The sequence below is a fragment of the Schistocerca cancellata genome, chromosome 9, assembly GCF_023864275.1.
Source record: "Schistocerca cancellata isolate TAMUIC-IGC-003103 chromosome 9, iqSchCanc2.1, whole genome shotgun sequence".
In the NCBI taxonomy this organism is placed as follows: Eukaryota; Metazoa; Arthropoda; class Insecta; order Orthoptera; family Acrididae; genus Schistocerca; species Schistocerca cancellata.
Window position 1 is genome coordinate 180467517 of NC_064634.1, and position 18237 is coordinate 180485753.

General features: G+C 43.5%; 1 long non-coding RNA gene across 1 annotated transcript in view; it reads left to right on the plus strand.

Moving 5' to 3' along the window:
- Positions 1–18237, plus strand: part of LOC126101101 (uncharacterized) — a 341158-nt gene that overhangs the window by 172324 nt on the left and 150597 nt on the right. The window lies entirely within an intron of this gene.

Here is an 18237-nt window from a genome sequence, read left to right on the forward strand (position 1 = left end):
AGTGCCGTAGGGGACCGCACCGCCACTTCCCAGCAAATTAGGGACACTGTTGCTCCTGGGGTATCGGCGAGGAGCATTCGCAACCGTCTCCATGAAGCTGGGCTACGGTCCCGCACACCGTTAGGCCGTCTTCCGCTCACGCCCCAACATCGTGCAGCCCGCCTCCAGTGGTGTCGCGACAGGCGTGAATGGAGGGATGAATGGAGACGTGTCGTCTTCAGCGATGAGAGTCGCTTCTGCCTTGGTGCGAATGATGGTCGTATGCGTGTTTGGCGCCGTGCAGGTGAGCGCCACAATCAGGACTGCATACGACCGAGGCACACAGGGCCAACACCCGGCATCATGGTGTGGGGAGCGATCTCCTACACTGGCCGTACACCACTGGTGATCGTCGAGGGGACACTGAATAGTGCACGGTACATCCAAACCGTCATCGAACCCATCGTTCTACCATTCCTAGACCGGCAAGGGAACTTGCTGTTCCAACAGGACAATGCACGTCCGCATGTATCCCGTGCCACCCAACGTGCTCTAGAAGGTGTAAGTCAACTACCCTGGCCAGCAAGATCTCCGGATCTGTCCCCCATTGAGCATGTTTGGGACTGGATGAAGCGTCGTCTCACACGGTCTGCACGTCCAGCACGAACGCTGGTCCAACTGAGGCGCCAGGTGGAAATGGCATGGCAAGCCGTTCCACAGGACTACATCCAGCATCTCTACGATCGTCTCCATGGGAGAATAGCAGCCTGCATTGCTGCGAAAGGTGGATATACACTGTACTAGTGCCGACATTGTGCATGCTCTGTTGCCTGTGTCTATGTGCCTGTGGTTCTGTCAGTGTGATCATGTGATGTATCTGACCCCAGGAATGTGTCAATAAAGTTTCCCCTTCCTGGGACAATGAATTCACGGTGTTCTTATTTCAATTTCCAGGAGTGTATTATAGGAAATTTTTTCCACGGCAAGGTTTAACCGGCTATCTTAGAAGCTAGCGCCACCGAAAGGCGTTCTTTACTGCCAGTAGCTGCGGAGGTGGGTGAGTAAAAATTCTGTAAAAAGGATTCTGTAAGAAATTTTTTCTTTGCCGCGAAACGTATATCATAATCATCATTATCATCATCAACAACAACAACCATCGATCATCTAACTTCCACCTTTAGACGTATCCATTCATTATAATCTTATAGTATCGCAGCTGAGTCACTTGGGTAGATTTTCGAAAGTCATCCATCTACCTTCTACTAGGTCATCTGTCTTTTCTTACCTCTTGGAATCCAGCATGACTATATGCTCGGGTGTCCTCTTACTCACATTTATTACAGACATAATTACACATTCAAATACAATATGTTTCCCGATTGGTTTTGTTTTCGTGTTTCTTCTAACAATCTTCAATTAGAACTGCTCTATTGCTGCGTGAGCAACCCTCAGTATTTTCGCATTAAAAGTGAATTTCTCCCTGCCGCTGCTCAAAATTTGTGATAGGTTATATACTGATTATACGTTTTTCGTTTCAAACGCGTCCACCAAAACTACTCCAGACCGATTTAACTCTTCTGTTCAACTCTTTTGCTATTGATTCAGTCTTCTTCAGGTGCGCTAAATACAGAAACACAAGTGGTCCTATGACTTCGTACTTAGTCGGTGTCATTTTCTTTTCGGTATGTTGTTTGATAATTATTTCAAACTTATTATAATTAGTCACCCTAAAATTTGTTCCATTCATTTCATACATAACTTGTTGAGGTTTAGAAAATATAAGCAAAAAGTGCATTTCTATCAGAAGATCTAAGACGTTTCAGATATGTTCTACTAACACGTATTTCTTTTTTCATCCGCTTTTACGACGTGAAAACGGCTACTAGCGTTGTTGGTGATATGAAATTTCCTAGCCCAACTATTGTTTCTCATTCGTACCTTTTCATGTCATCTATAAGACACTTTAGAACACTTTTATTCCGTTCAGCATATTTTATGATATTCCTGTTATTTGATTTAAACCATGTTTCCCTTTAACAGTTCTGTGTCCCTTGACATTTACCGTTCCTTTGCCTTTTTCACGTCCTCAACGTGTTTTGGCATTTACCTAAGTAGTCTTGTTAAACAATTTCTCTTTTCGTCCGTGTCGGTGTAATCTTCATTTTCAAAAGTGCTGAAACAGTTGCTTATGTTATAGCTCCTCATAGATAAATAAATTCTGATAATGCGCATTGATAATTTCCTGCCCAGTGAGTTTATTTCTTTTTACCTTAGTGCCTAAGTTTGTTCCGAATTTTGAGGTCTACGATCGTTCGAATCTAAAGTGGTTTAGGATAATCATATTTTGATTGTGACTGTATGATAAAATATAGTCCGTTCAAGTCTGAGTTCATACTTTATTTCTTTCTGGATAAATGTGCGAAGGCTGAAGTTTTGTCAATCTCGCCAAATTCTAGTGTAGTATTACTTCACTACTGTCTGGTATCACACCGAAAGTTTCCCAGCGAAGAATTGTTCTTTTGTCCTACTTTCACATGAGTTGCTGTAACATATCAGTTCCTGTAACTCTTTACAGAGGTCTTCTGTCTCCTCATCAGAATGTGAGTCCATGATGTAAAGACTTGAATGATATCGTCTTCACTTATTTTTAATGCTGTTTCAATTCTATTTCGCCATCGCCTTTTGTCGCCTTGCTTATGGTCGGTACAGTGAAAAATGTTCATATTGTACACTTTAATAGACAGACATGTTCCCCACGGGCTCGAGCCATCAGCCGGCCTACTTCAGTGCGCTACTCTCAATACTCTTTCACTCTGACCGAAAATTGACATCCCAGTAATACAGACGTACCAACAGGGCCTCCGACAATTCTGTCAATGGTGCACTAGCCTGCCTGGGTCCTAAGAGTTTGATGAGATATGTGAACAGTAGTAAACCTCAAAAAAGCCGCTACCTAGGCCTGAGTGTTTCTGGTCCTCGCAGCCTGGCACTAACACGACGCATTCACAGTCCGATTACGTACCAGAAAGGACCTGAAATCGGTACTGCCACTTGGCTAGTGTTTGTATGATTCGTAATGTATTTAGATGTATCTTTTAGAATTATAAGCACTGAACTGGCAAGCTACCTGCAGTGCTGACTGGTGAGCAACCAATCTATGTATGTTCTGAAAGGGCTCTGTCCACATCGTTTGCTACTGGAGACTGACAAAAGCACGGCATGAATGTGTGGTTTGGGCGTTGGAATCTATCCTAGTTGGTCCCCAATGTTTTTAGTAAGATCATCTCTCAGTAGTGTCACCTTTTGCATAACATAACTGGGTCTCGAGAAATCATCAAATACGTAGAGAGGTGAAATAAAAGTTTGCGTTCTACTAGAGAGAGAGAGAGAGAGAGAGACAGGGGAACGTGACACGTTCTGATATAAAGTACAGTCCTACTGACAGAAATCGATAGCCCATTAACGGTTCTAGGCGCTTCAGTCCGGAACCACGCGGCTGCTACGGTCGCAGGTTCGAATCCTGCCTCGGGCATGGCTGTGTGTGATGTCCTTAGGTTAGTTAGATTTAAGTAGTTCTAAGTCTAGGGGACTGATGACTTCAGATGTTAAGTGCCGTAGTGCATAGCGCCATTTGAACCATTTGAACTAGTTTGATAGCTCATTTGGATAGAGAGGTTACCAACCAATTAACTAAATAATGATACTGTGTCAACGCACTGGGAAAGGAATACTGAGATCTTTCAGAGATGATGAACTGAAATACTCAGTGAAACAGTATCCCGCTCCTCCGTCCGTTCCTCGCTTTCTCTCTCTCTCTCTCTCTCTCTTCCTCTCTCTCTCTCTCTCTCTCTCTCTCTCTCTCTCTCTCTGTGTGTGTGTGTGTGTGTGTGTGTGTGTGTGAATCTTTCAGTGGTCTCTAGCGTGTGAAATCCTCTGAATCCTTAACCGTTTCCCGTCAAATAATTAAGAGATAGCAGCCTCGCTGAAAGTGCGTCACTTCATACTCTTTGAAATGCACTTTGTTCTATGCAGTGCTAACGTTGGAAAGTGAATGTAGTAGCTCCAAAGGATAAGCCGTCACATTAATTCACAACTAACCGGATCCGCATTCGTAATAAGTATTTGTCTAGAAGGAAAGGGGCAAGGCCTTTAACGCGGTTGGATATTGGTAGGCACTTGTGACGACGGGCATGTCGTAGGGCGTCCAACGTAATCTAACGAACTACGCATGGACGCAAATAAATGGTCCATCTCGTAAACGCAACTATACACTAGAAAAATATAAGAGATCGAAACAATATAATCAACAAAAAGATCTACTAAGAATGAAAAAGACGTCGAGCCACTCACAGTTTCTTCGAATGTGGCATTTACTTAAGCAGTGTATCTGATAATGGTCCGATAGTTACACCCTGAACGGCTGCAGAGTTCTATTATTCCCAAACGGACTTGGATCAAAGGATATCTGTTAACAATTTTAAGTAATAATTATTCAAGCGAAAAATTCTCCCGTCGGAGCACAAAAACGGCAAAAATGTTCCTTATTCAGAGTCCCTGAGAGTGGAGTGGGAAACGACCTGCCTTCAATACTCATTCTGCGATCCTCACAAAAAATTTTGGAATGAGAACATTTTCGCACTCTTTTAACACAGAACATTCCAAATCCTTTTACTCAGTCTCTTTGTAACTAAGTCTTTGTACACAGTATCTACGTCTCTCTGCCAAGGTCTCCTTCCATTGTCTCCTTTCTCTCCCATTGCTTTACATTATACCTCACCACCACTATATCTCCTCTCTCGCTTACAATGTCTCCTTTTGTCTTTCTTTCTCACTTCCACTGTCTCCAGCGCACTTCGGCAGCACAAATATTCTGGAGGGTTCCTCTCATTTTTCCCCTACACTCACGTGTTTAAAACTTCGGTCCAAAATGGGCCCTCCCCTATACCTAGTGTTAGAGTTCACCAGTCTGGAAAGATACAGACCACCACAAGCCACCCCATCTGTATTTTTTATTTCCACTGTCCGTTCTGCCTTTGGTCCCACTGCTTCTACCTCCATCTGCCTCTCTTTTACTGCCACTGTCCCTCACTGACCGTCAATATCTCCTCTCTTTGGTTCCCAGTGCTATTGTTTCCATCCATCTTTCTTTCTCTTCACTCCCACGTTCTCCCACCCACCACCACTGTCTTCTCTCTCTTTCCTTCCCACTGGCATTATCTCCTGCATCTTCTACCGTAACTATCTGTCTGCTGCTATCTTCCAGTACAAAAAACCGAGAATATGTTTGCATGCCAAAATTTTTGGCGTGAAAGCCAGAATGAGAATAGAGGCAGTTGGCTCTCCACTTTCCTGTTAGTCTTGTTAAACAGGAACGTGTTCGACCTTTTTGTACTCCAACAGGAGCACTTTTCCGATGGTTTCCTTTTTCTCCCGATTCAGCAGGGTGTGCTCCTTATAAAAAACGAATTCTATACGTCAGTAAAGTTTTGGCAGTTTATTTATTTACTAAGACAGTATTGTACTTTCATACGTATAAGCAACAAATACGTACGCATAATTTAAGGTTAAAACAAAATCGCTTGCTGTATATGAAGGGCTTGTTTCAATAATGGGACAAGTCCATTACCTCCACTTTTCTGTCTATAATGCTTCTGGCATTAATGGCCCAAACAAACAGAAAGAAAGGTTCATCTCTAGCAAGAAGCCATATGCTTCAATATTTCTGGTATCTCAACTGCAGATTTTTCAGCACTCACTTAACTTTAGGACCCTGTACCTCAGAATGAACAAAAGTGGACTTGTAGCACTATTGAAATAAGCCCTTCATATTTCCTCTCGATGCTTTGCTGAACGATCGCAGTTCATCGAAGAAGCCTGGCTCATGAAATGTTACCTAAAGGAATAAAAATGTTATTACAAATGTTTTACTGAACTCGCAGTCTTACCAGTTTTACATAGCATTTTGTAGTCATTTTAAGTTCTTTTCTGGCATGCTAAAATCCCTTTTAGACCATTGATTTTGTCACTGCAATACCACTTTGGGCGTATCTGTATAGGCATGAAACACCCATTATACAGAGACGGCTCGTGATAAAGTTTTATTAGTGAAAAAAAGTACTGCCTAAAAACATGGTTAGGTCACCTCAAAATCCTTGCGATGACCCTAGAGCCCTTTCCATTTGTCCACTGCCCCAGACGAAACGCTTCAGACCGGATAATTACTATGTGCATAGTTTACGTCCATAAGTCGGTAACTTTGAACTTCTGGATCTCGGTAATGGATAATAATGTCCAAAATTTTTCGAGAATATCGTCTTAAAAACACATTATCGAAATTTCGACAATCTGCTACGAACATAAATTATAGAGGTGACCATCTCCACAACTGGTACTTCCGCACCCAAAAATTATGCTTTTTCGAGGTTTTCTCAGGAACTGCCCATCAACAAACGGTACTTTCATAAGCCACCGAAGGTTCCCCTAGACTTCACCCCATGCAAAAGAACCAACCGATTTCCTCAATTTTCATAGGGTGGAGGATGTGTCTAATATTTAAATTTTTACCCTGTACTGCAGGATAGTTACAGTATGACTGAGGGGAGGAGGAACTGAGCAAAGAGAGAGAGAGAGATAAAGAGAGAGAGAAAGAGAGAGAGAGAGAGAGAGAGAGAGAGAGAGAGAGAGAGAGAGAAAGAGAGAGAGAGGAGAGAGGAGATAAGCAGAGAGAAGGGCATGGGATGGATAGAGAGTGCGGGGTGGAAGAGGTGGACAGAGAAAGGAGGAAGCAGGAGAGAGAGAGAGAGAGAGAGAGAGAGAGAGAGAGAGAGAGAGAGAGAGGGAGGGAGAGGGGGGGAAGGGGTGTAGGAGATGGACTAATAGAAGACTGGAATAAAGACACACCCGGGCAACGCCGGATTCGCAGCTGGTAGCTGATAAACATGGGGACCAAATGAAACGTAAATTTTCTGATTTTGCAAATAATGGAAACATAATATGTTAAAACTTCTATGGGTTGCATATTATTATTGTATGCGTAGTGTTTGAGCAGCTGTTTGAAAAGCCGACTGTCGTAGTTGTTGAAAGCTGCATAGCAACCTATGTGGGACTGTCGCAAATGATCAACAGTCGCTGTGCTGCAATGAGATTCGTGGAAGTAACTGCAGGGCTGCAGGGGTCAAGCACGCCACGCATCCCACGTCATCCAAGTACAAAGCACCTACTGGCGTCATAACTAGTTATCGATCTGGGCATCGGACAGGACCACTAAAACCGGTTTGTCTCTAATTAAACTGCCCGATGTACTGTTCGCTAAGTACTGTACTGACCACAGCGAATAAATATGAAAGGTAGATCGGACTGTTAAATGAAAAAAAAGGTAGTCAACCATATCAAAGAACATCATCTTCGTGTATTAATGTGTACAGTGGGACCACAATTTCGTAATCTCGTAACATTTTGTTACCATTACCGAACATCTTGTTGACTCTTTACCTCTGATCCTCTGCGTATTCCTTTTGTAACTGGAACTGACAAAAAGGTATAAATAAATGTTTTATTTGACTTCTTTGCACTATGCAGGGGATCACTCGAACACAACCAATTCGAATTTGGTCATGATTACCCTCTATAGCATTATTTTACGTCGAGATTCGTTTACAGAATACGCAAAATCATTACAGTGCTTTGTATGTAAATAAACTAACAAAATACACAGTGTGGTCCATTGATCGTGTCCGGGCCATATATCTCACGAAATAAACGTCAAATGAAAAACTACAAAGAACGAAACTTGTCTAGCTTGAAGGGGGAAACCAGATGGCGCTATGGTTGACCCAATAGATGGCGCTGCCATAGGTCAAACGGATATCAACTGCGTTTTTTTAAATAGAAACCCCCATTTTTATTGCATATTCGTGTGGTACGTACAGAAATATGAATGTTTTAGTGGGACCACTTCTTTCGCTTTGTGATAGATGGCGCTGTAGTAGTCACAAACATATGGCTCACAATTTTAGACGAATAGCTGGTAACAGGTAAGTTTTTTTAAATTGGAATACAGAACGTAGGTCCGTTTGAACATTTTATTTCGGTTGTTCCAATGTGAACTTATCATTTCTGAGAACGCATGCTGTTACAGCGTGATTACCTGTAAATACCACATTGATGCAATAAATGCTCAAAATGATGTCCGTCAACCTCAATGCATTTGGCAATACGTGTAACGACATTCCCCTCAACAGCGAGTAGTTCGCCTTCCGTAATGTTCACAAATGCATTGGCAATGCGCTGACGCATGTTGTCAGGCGTTGTCGGTGGATCACGATAGCAAATATCCTTCAACTTTCACCACAGAAAGAAATCCGGGGATGTCAGATGCGGTGAGCGTGCGGGCCATGGTATGGTGCTTCGACGACCAATCCACCTGTGAAGAAATATGCTATTCAATACCGCTTCAACCGCACGCGAGCTATGTGCCGCACTTCCATCATGTTGGAAGTACATCGCCATTCTATCATGCAGTGACACATCTTGTAGTAACATCGGTAGAACATTATGTAGGAAATCCTCATACATTGCACCATTTAGATTGCCATCGATAAAATGGGGGCCAATTATTGTTCCTCCGATAATGCTGCACCATACATTAACCCGCCAAGGTCGCTGATGTTCCACTTGTCGCAGCCATCGTGGATTTTCCGTTGCCCAATAGTGCATATCATGCCGGTTTATGTTACCGCTGTTGGTGAATGACGCTTCGTTGCTAAATAGAACGCGTGCAAAAAATCTGTCATCATCCCGTATTTTCTCTTGTGCCCAGTGGCAGAACTGTACACGACGTTCAAAGTCGTCGCCATGCAATTCCTGGTGCATAGAGATATGGTACGGGTGCAATCGATGTTGATGTAGCATTCTCAACACCGACGTTTTTGAGATTCCCGATTCTCGCGCAATTTGTCTGCTACTGATGTGCGGATTAGCCGCGACAGCAGCTAAAACAGATAGATATTATCAGCATGGATCTATGGAACGAAAAACTAATCTGATCTAATCTAATCTAACACCTGCTTGGGCATAATCATTTGTTGCAGGTCGTGGTTGGCGTTTCACATGTAGCTGAACACTTCCTGTTTCCTTAAATAATGTAACTATCCGGCGAACGGTGCGGACACTTGGAGAATGTCGTCCAGGATACCGAGCAGCATACATCAACAAGATATCGACCTTTTCCGAAATTTGTAAACGGTCCATTTTAAAAAAGGTAATGCATCACGAAGCAAATACCGTCCGCATTGGCGGAATGTTACGTGATACCACGTACTTATACATTTGTGACTATTACAGCGCAATCTATCACAAAGTGACAAAGTGGTCCAACTAAAACGTTCATATTTCTTTACGTACTACACGAATATGTAATAAAAATGTGGGTTCCCATTGCAATTGATATCCGTTTGACCTATGGCAGCGCCATTTAGCGGGCCTACCATAGCACCATCTGGTTTCCCCCTTCAAGTTAGACGACTTTCGTTCTTTGTAGTTTCTTCATTTGGTGCTTGTTTCGTGGGATATTTGGGCCGGTCACTATCAATGGACCACCCTGTATATTTAAACTTGGCTCAACTCGTACTCAGATAAATTAAATATCATAACAAAGATGCAAAAGACGGGAGGTGGCATCATAGCAGTAGAGGATATATTAAGTGTCGGACGTGTGGGGAGGGGGTGGGCGGAGGGAGGGGGGAACGCAGAATACAGTGCCGGAGCGGGGCAATTTATCTGGCGTTCAAAAGGACATGATCATTGGCTTTCGGGCCAGTGGTGGAACTTTTTCTGAAACGGCTACATTTGTAAAGACTTGGCGTGCCGCTGTGGTTAAAGTATACCGTGCACAGCAAAATGGCGCTATACAGAATCGGCGTCGAGGCAACTGTGGCGCAGCAGGAGCCACAGAAGACAGACGCAAACGGCGGCCGCGGAGATGTGTACGTGTGAACAGACGTGCAGCTGTTCAGCAGCCGTCTGTCCAGATGAAGCAAGAGTCTACAGACAGTGTCTCTTCAACGACCGTTCAGCGAACGTTGCTGCGCACGGGCCTCTGCGGCAGGCGCCTGGTTCGTGGGCCCATGCTCACTGCTGTTCATGGGCTGGAATTTGCACACAATTACTGCGACCGGACGTCCACTGAGCGGCGGCTGGTGGCCTTTTCAGATGAATCACGTTTTACACCCCATCAGGCAGATGACCGTCAACACAAACGCCCTGCATGTATTAAGGTCTGGGGACTGGTTTCGTGGCATTCCTTGGGTGGTCTCGCCATTCAGGAAGGTACAATGGATCAACACAAGTATGCATCCAATCTTCAGAACCATGTCCACTTCTACATGTAGTTTGTATTTCCTGGAATGGATGGCAGCTACCAGCAGAACAATGCAACGTGTCACACAGCTCACAGTACGTGCGCTGCGGCGAAGAACACCGGATGAGTTTACCGCACTCCCCTGGCCTCCAAACTTCCCGAATTTAAGCCCAATCGAGAGTCTGTGGAAGCTCCTCGATGGGGGTGAATCCTCAACCGAGAAACTTGGCGCAGCTGGCCACAGCACTAGAGTCGGAATGGCTCCTCAACCCAGTCGATCGGTACTTTCCAGAACCTCACTGACTCTCTCCCTTTACCTCTCGCAGTGGTCCGTGCTGCAAAATGTGGTTACTTAGGCTTCGGGAAGGTAGTCAGAAAATGTGATTAACGGAGGGGCAAGCCTTTTGTCAGAATTTCAGTGACGCGAACGAGTTGACGGTGTTTTACCCAAATTTAAAATCCCAGCATAACTTATCATTTATCCGTGCAGGTCACTTACAACAATGGCGTCAGTCCACGTCAGTACGGAGGAATACATGAATAGACTATAGCTTTCTACACTACTGGCCATTAAAATTGCTACACCAAGAAGAAATGCACATGATAAACGGGTATTCATTGGACAAATATATTATACTAGAACTGACACGTGATTACATTTTCACGCAATTTGAGTGCATAGATCCTGAGAAATCAGTACCCAGAACAACCACCTCTGTCCGTAATAACGGCCTTGATACGCCTGGGCATTGAGTCAAACAGAGCATGGATGGCGTGTACAGGTACAGCTGCCCATGCAGCTTCAACACGATACCACAGTTCATCAAGTGCAGTGACTGGCTTATTGTGACGTGCCAGTTGCTCGGCCACCCTTGACCAGACGTTCACAGTTGGTGAGAGATCTGGAGAATGTGCTGACCAGGGCAGCAGTCGAACATTTTCTGTATCCAGAAATGCCGGTACAGGACCTGCAACATGCGGTCATGCGTTATCCTGCTGAAATGTAGGGTTTCACAGGGATCGAATGAAGGGTAGAGCCACGGGTCGTAACACATCCGAAACGTAACGTCCACTGTTCAAAGTGCCGTCAATGCTAACAAGAGGTGACCGAGACGTGTAACCAAAGCACCCCATACCATCACGCCGGGTGATACGCCAGTATGACGATGACGAATACACGCTTCGAATGTGCGTTCACCGCGATGTCGCCAAACACGGATGCGACCATCATGATGCTGTAAACAGAATCTGGATTCACCCGAAAAAATGACGTTTTGCCATTCGTGCACCCAGGTTCGTCGTTGAGTACACCATCGCAGGCGCTCCTGTCTGTGATGCAGCGTCAACGGTAACCGCAGCCGTGGTCTCCGAGCTGATAGTCCATGCTGCTGCAAACGTCGTCGAACTGTTCGTGCAGATCGTTGTTGTCTTGCAAACGTCCCCATCTGTTGACTCAGGGATCGAGACGTGGCTGCACGATCCGTTACAGCCATGCGGATAATATGCCTGTCATATCGACTGCTAGTGATACGAGGCCGTTGGGATCCAGCACGGCGTTCCGTATTACCCTCCTGAACCCACCGATTCCATATTCTGCTAACAGTCATTGGGTCTCGACCAACTCGAGCAGCAATGTCGCGATACGATAAACCGCAATCGCGATAGGCTACAATCCGACCTTTATCAAAGTCGGAAACGTGATGGTACGCATTTCTTCTCCTTACTCGAGGCATCACAACAACGTTTCACCAGGCAACGCCGGTCAACTGCTGTTTGTGTATGAGAAATCGGTTGGAAACTTTCCTTATGTCAGCACGTTGTAGGTGTCGCCATCGGCGCCAACCTTGTGTGAGTGTTCTGGAAAGCTAATCATTTCCATATCACAGCATCTTCTTCCCATAGTGCTCAGAGCCAGCATCTTCTTCCTGTCGGTTACATTTCGCGTCTGTAGCACGTCATCTTCGTAGTGTAGCAATCTTAATGGCCAGTAGTGTAGTTCGTTATGTCGGCTTTTGCAAACCGAAGTCGTTACTTCCAGTTCAAGTAGGAAAATAGTTGCTCTCTCCAGGGTATCCTTCTCTTTTCCTACCAAGGAAAAATCCTTGCATCAATCGGGAATTGATCTCGATTTCTACGCGCTGCAGCCAGGCATGCAGGCCAAACAGTTACGAAGGGGAGCGCTAATGTGTTGTTAATCTCAAAATTCGAACTAACATACAACCACCGTTTAAATCTAGTAATACCTTCTATAACCGTCCAAACGACAAGCACTGAAAATTTCATATGAGCATTGATGCAGAAATATCTTCACGCAGTATTTGTTGGAAATAGTTTATATGTAGTTTTGTCAATTGAACATTTTTGATCTTCCATGCAGGCCGAAGCACAACAAATAGGGAAAAAGTAAGAATGAACTGGTAAGACAGTGCCTGTCAGAAGTTCTCTTTTTCATGTGTTCTGCGACAGTCTTTATGTTGGCATGTGTCGGTCTCACGGTGTCCTTACTTACATCTTATCTTTTTCACTGCTTTTGCTTTTCAGTTGCTTCCTCTACAATTCTTATGTAATGAATACAGCTCTCCCCTTAATAATTTATTTTATTTTAATGCTCTTGTTTCCTCTCTCAGTCATATTTTCAAGGCTATAAATGAAGTGACACAACAGAAAAGTAGCGTTCTATTTTCCATATGATGCGTTCACCTTCTGCTACTTTGTCCTAGGACTTATACTTCAACTTCATTGGACAGGTCTGGACTCTATTTCGTAGTATACCTTTCCTTAATTCGGCATTAGGTGTATCCTAAAATTTGGTGATGTTACTTATGCGTGATGAGATAGTTATTTTCCAGTATTTGTGTATGCAAATGAGGTTTATATGCCTCTTATTATTATTATTATGGAGTTTTTATTTTTCAAAACCACTGTAAACTATTTCCCTTTTATCTTTCATGTTCCTCTGCATCTTATCATTCGTGAATGTCTCCTGCATTAGTTCCAAGCATTTAGAACCATTGTATTTTATTCGCCTTTCTTGTGATGCGGTTCTCAAACATCTTCCACCATTGTTGGCCATTACTTCAGAGGGCGACTGTGAATAGTGAAAAGTCCTCAATAAGTTTGTATAATTTATTATGCAAATAAACAGTTTAATTTTTGTAGATATACTCGAGAACGTTATCACAGAAGCAGCTGTTTCTATAATAAAAGCCATGACGGTATGATAATTGTGGACGCCAAAGAACACATGCTATTTCGTTCTCAAGACAAACTTAGTTCTGTTCTGTTCTTTATTGGACAATATTCCTCTCAAACAACACAAAATTGCTCATATTTTTCTCCTTGTTTCTTGATTGGATGTGTAATGATTCTCGCGAGCAACGCTTACGTTCTCTGATCCATAACTATTCTGTTCTCTCTGACGCAGAGAGTCCGAACAGTATGCGTCTTTAGCAGACACCATGTAATGTCACATATCGACTACCTGTGTAGCAGTCTGCTTCAGTTTCGTGGCACTGTTTTATTTTGTGCAACAAAAACTGCTCATAAACGGAAAGAGAGTCTTGAAGGTGAGTTATTATACAAATATGTTAATAAATTGTTGTTGCCTGGGTTACTGTAAAGGGGCTGATGTTTTCTGGGAAGACGAAGCATGGCGTATGACTACTGGATGGGCAACCAACCCACAAGGAGAAGGGTACAGTAGCTCCTATGCCAGTGAACGTTGTATGGTATGACAGTTTTAGTCACTGTGCAGACTATGGGCCGAAGGGAAGATGTAGGCATTGCTCTCAGGGGTATTTTATCCTAAAATGTGGAACTGTTCCGTGCTCTGTACCAAAAAGGAATTGTTTTAAGATACTTTACATGAAGTAATGCAAAATGAAATCATTTCAGACACGGGGAAAAATTACAGTTTTTGTATTATAGCACCCACGCGCGTTTTACCGGCAATGATCCTTACAGACAAGACGCTGTATTTTGAAAAGAAAAATCCACGGAAAATTGTTCACGTGACCATGTAGCAGTAGTAGTAGTAGTAGTAGTTTAGTAGTAGCAGTAGTAGTTGAGGTCTTCAGTCCGAAGATGCATTGATGCAGTCCTCCATGCTTCTTTATTCTGTGTAAGCTCCGAGTAATACATCTAGTTTAAGTAACGTAATATTTTCTATTTATAATCTTCCCGTGTATGACCAATTAAAGGTTAATATTTTTTTCGAAGCCCTACTATTTGTACAGACGACCACAGAGGACACAATAGTCATCGTATCTGATAATATGCCAGCCCTATAACTGATAAGAAGCCATCGTAATAGTTATACCAACCCCATAGATGCAGCAATTGTCGACCTTGTGTAACGGGTGCAGAGTAACTATCGCATCATCGTGGTGGTATGGATGAAAGGCCACACTGCGATACCTGATAATGAACAAGTAGAGGCCCAGCAAGACAGACATCTCTTCGTGGAGCTATCGAGTATGATAAATTCCCTCTCACAGATATGACACTCACGTTCACGGACTGGCAAGAGGAATGTTCCCGGATATCTAAAATCAAAGGCAGTCACTAGGCACTAGTTCGTTCCACGATTCCTAGAGTACCGTGGTGTAATAAAGCACAAACATTAAGGAGCTTCAAGACAGCTATAGCATGACTGAAATGTAATCATTGTAAGTTTAACAAACACCTAAGCGCCACACCTCTGTGTGTTTTCGGACAGGAAGAATATCTCAACCATGTATTCCTAAATGTCCTCGGAACACGTATCACATAAACGTTATTGCAAGTAATTTTCGGGCTCTTGGTCATCGGTTTCTCTGTAGCCTCCAAAACTTGTTGGCATCCAACGATACAGCGACGTATAAACTGATATAAGAGTTCGTCAGCAGTACCAACATAAAAGGTATAGCTCCCTGCGCTGCTAATCTAATGCTCCTGTTACTTAGAATGCCAAGGGAAGACCAGGGCTGACTATATCCCCATGTGCTACTTTGCAGAACATGGCACGCTCAGCCTTTAAATGTATGTCACTATGCACTTCCTATATTTATGTGTGTGAATAGTGATGTGTCTATACGTCTGTTCTCCTGTTGTGTCTAGATATTGCTTACAAACCTGCACAAATATTCACTTCTCTACCCGCAGCTTTTGAAGCATCGACCCAGGATATACAAAGAACATTTTATTGTTAATTTATATATGTAGTTATTAGCATGGACCGAACTGGGAAGATCCAGAATGTGTACAAATGACGACTTGTCTTTTATATTGTGTTGCCACTAGCGTTTCTATAGCATACTATCACTATTTGTCCTGTGTTCCATTTTCGTATTGTTTATTCGATTTAGTGTATTGTGACTATAAATCTTGTTTTGTGTCGAATCAGTCCTTTGTTAATCCTCTGCAACTTCGTACCAGGATACGACTTAAAATAACGTCTACCATGAATTTAAAAAAAAAGAAAAAAAAGAAGTATAACATTTCCTGTATTGAGAGGTTATATGAGCACGTTCCAACAGGCAGTGAATTAAAAAGAAGGTTAATAATTCTGTCACTATTTTTGACGTTATAGATAGCTTCTGTTTCATGGTTTTATGTTTTTTACATGGGACATGTACTGTCTGCAGGCATACATCCATGATTTTTCATAGTTCTGGCATTTAACATTCGTTTCAGTCGAGCGACGACACGTGTTCAAGAATGAGGAAACAACGCTGGTACTCGTAACATATCAAACCACGCAATGTCAGACACTGCTGACCTGGAATGATCGGAATGGAGGTACAGAGCGCAATTCACTGGCCTGCAGTCACGTTAAATGCTCGTAAGTTTCAGAATGGCAACCGAGACGCAGAGGAGTGCGTTTCAAAGAGCGCCGTTCTGCAGCGCTTTCCCTTGAACTAAAGGTCTCGCTGGAAAGGACATTCGCAAGGAGACGCTGCCAGGCAATTCGATGAAATGCCCAGGGATAAGGCTCCATCGCGACATCGGCATTCTGCACGTAGTACGATCCTCCACAGAGAGAAATAACGTGAAAAATGTGCAACGTTCTACGTTATTGTTCTGTCGTGATCCATATGGCCGTCGACGGAAATCTAAACTTCGTTTTCTTTTATTTACCCACTAGTAAGAGTCCAGAATCATGGTCCGTTGGGGTGACTCTTGGATTCTGTAACTTACCATTAGAGGTTACTCTCAGCTTTCTGGAAACCGTCCATCTTCATAGACGACGACGACAGCGGTGGTGGTGGTGATGATGATGATGATGATGATGATGATGATTATGATCATGAGTCAGTACTTAGGGCACACGATGACTTGTCATTAGCACCTTTTCTGTTTTCACAATGGTATGAAAATAATGAATAGATCAAAAAAATTACGCAATTTGAGCAAGAATTGACTCACTATTGATAACAGTTAATAACTTTTTTTAAATCGTAACTAATTTTCATGAAACAAAAAAAACATTTTGCTCCTGAAATACCTGTCACTACAGGTATCAGTGACCGAACGACCATGACGCAACGTCTAACATTGCACGAGCGGGCTCAGCTAGCATCCCGATATGAAGTATGGCGGTCCGTGGTACAAGTCAGAGATGGTGGCGAAGTGCGAAAGTGACCTTGTGCCTCGACGCTAATGGACACATATTCTACAGGGTGTTACAAAAAGGTACTGCCAAACTTTCAGGCAACATTCCTCACACACAAAAAAGAAAATATGTTATGTGGACATGTGTCCGGAAACGCTTACTTTCCATATTAGAGCTCATTTTATTACTTCTCTTCAAATCACATTAATCATGGAATGGAAACACACAGCAACAGAACGTACCAGCATGACTTCAAACACTTTATTACAGGAAATGTTCAAAATGTCCGTTAGCGAGGATACATGCATCCACCCTCCGTCGCATGGAATCCCTGGTGCGCTGACGCAGCCCTGGAGAATGGCGTATTGTATCACAGCCGTCCACAATACGAGCACGAAGAGTCTCTACATTTGGTACCGGGGTTGCGTAGACAAGAGTTTTCAAATGCCCCCATAAATGAAAGTCAAGAGGGTTGAGGTCAGGAGAGCGTGGAGGCCATGGAATTGGTCCGCCTCTACCAATCCATCTGTCACCGAATCTGTTGTTGAGAAGCGTACGAACACTTCGACTGAAATGTGCAGGAGCTCCATCGTGCATGAACCACATGTTGTGTCGTACTTGTAAAGGCACATGTTCTAGCAGCACAGGTAGAGTATCCCGTATGAAATCATGATAACGTGCTCCATTGAGTGTAGGCGGAAGAACATGGGGCCCAATCAAGACATCACCAAGAATGCCTGCCCAAACGTTCACAGAAAATCTGTGTTGATGACGTGATTGCACAATTGCGTGCGGATTCTCGTCAGCCCACCATTGTTGATTCCGAAAATTTACAATTTGATCACGTTGGAATGAAGCCTCATCCGTAAAGAGAACATTTGCACTGAAATGAGGATTGACATATTGTTGGATGAACCATTCGCAGAAATGTACCCGTGGAGGCCAATCAGCTGATGATAGTGCCTGCACACGCTGTACATGGTACGGAAACAACTGGTTCTCCCGTAGCACTCTCCATACAGTGACCTGGTCAACGTTAACTTGTGCAGCAGCAACTTCTCTGATGCTGACATTAGGTTTATCGTCAACTGCACGAAGAATTGCCTCGTCCATTGCAGGTGTCCTCGTCGTTCTAGGTGTTCCCCAGTCGCGAGTCATAGGCTGGAATGTTCCGCGCTCTCTAAGACGCCGATGAATTGCTTCGAACGTCTTCCTGTCGGGACACCTTCGTTCTGGAAATCTGTCTCGATACAAACGTACCGCGCCACGGCTATTGCCCCGTGATAATCCATACATCAAATGGGCATCT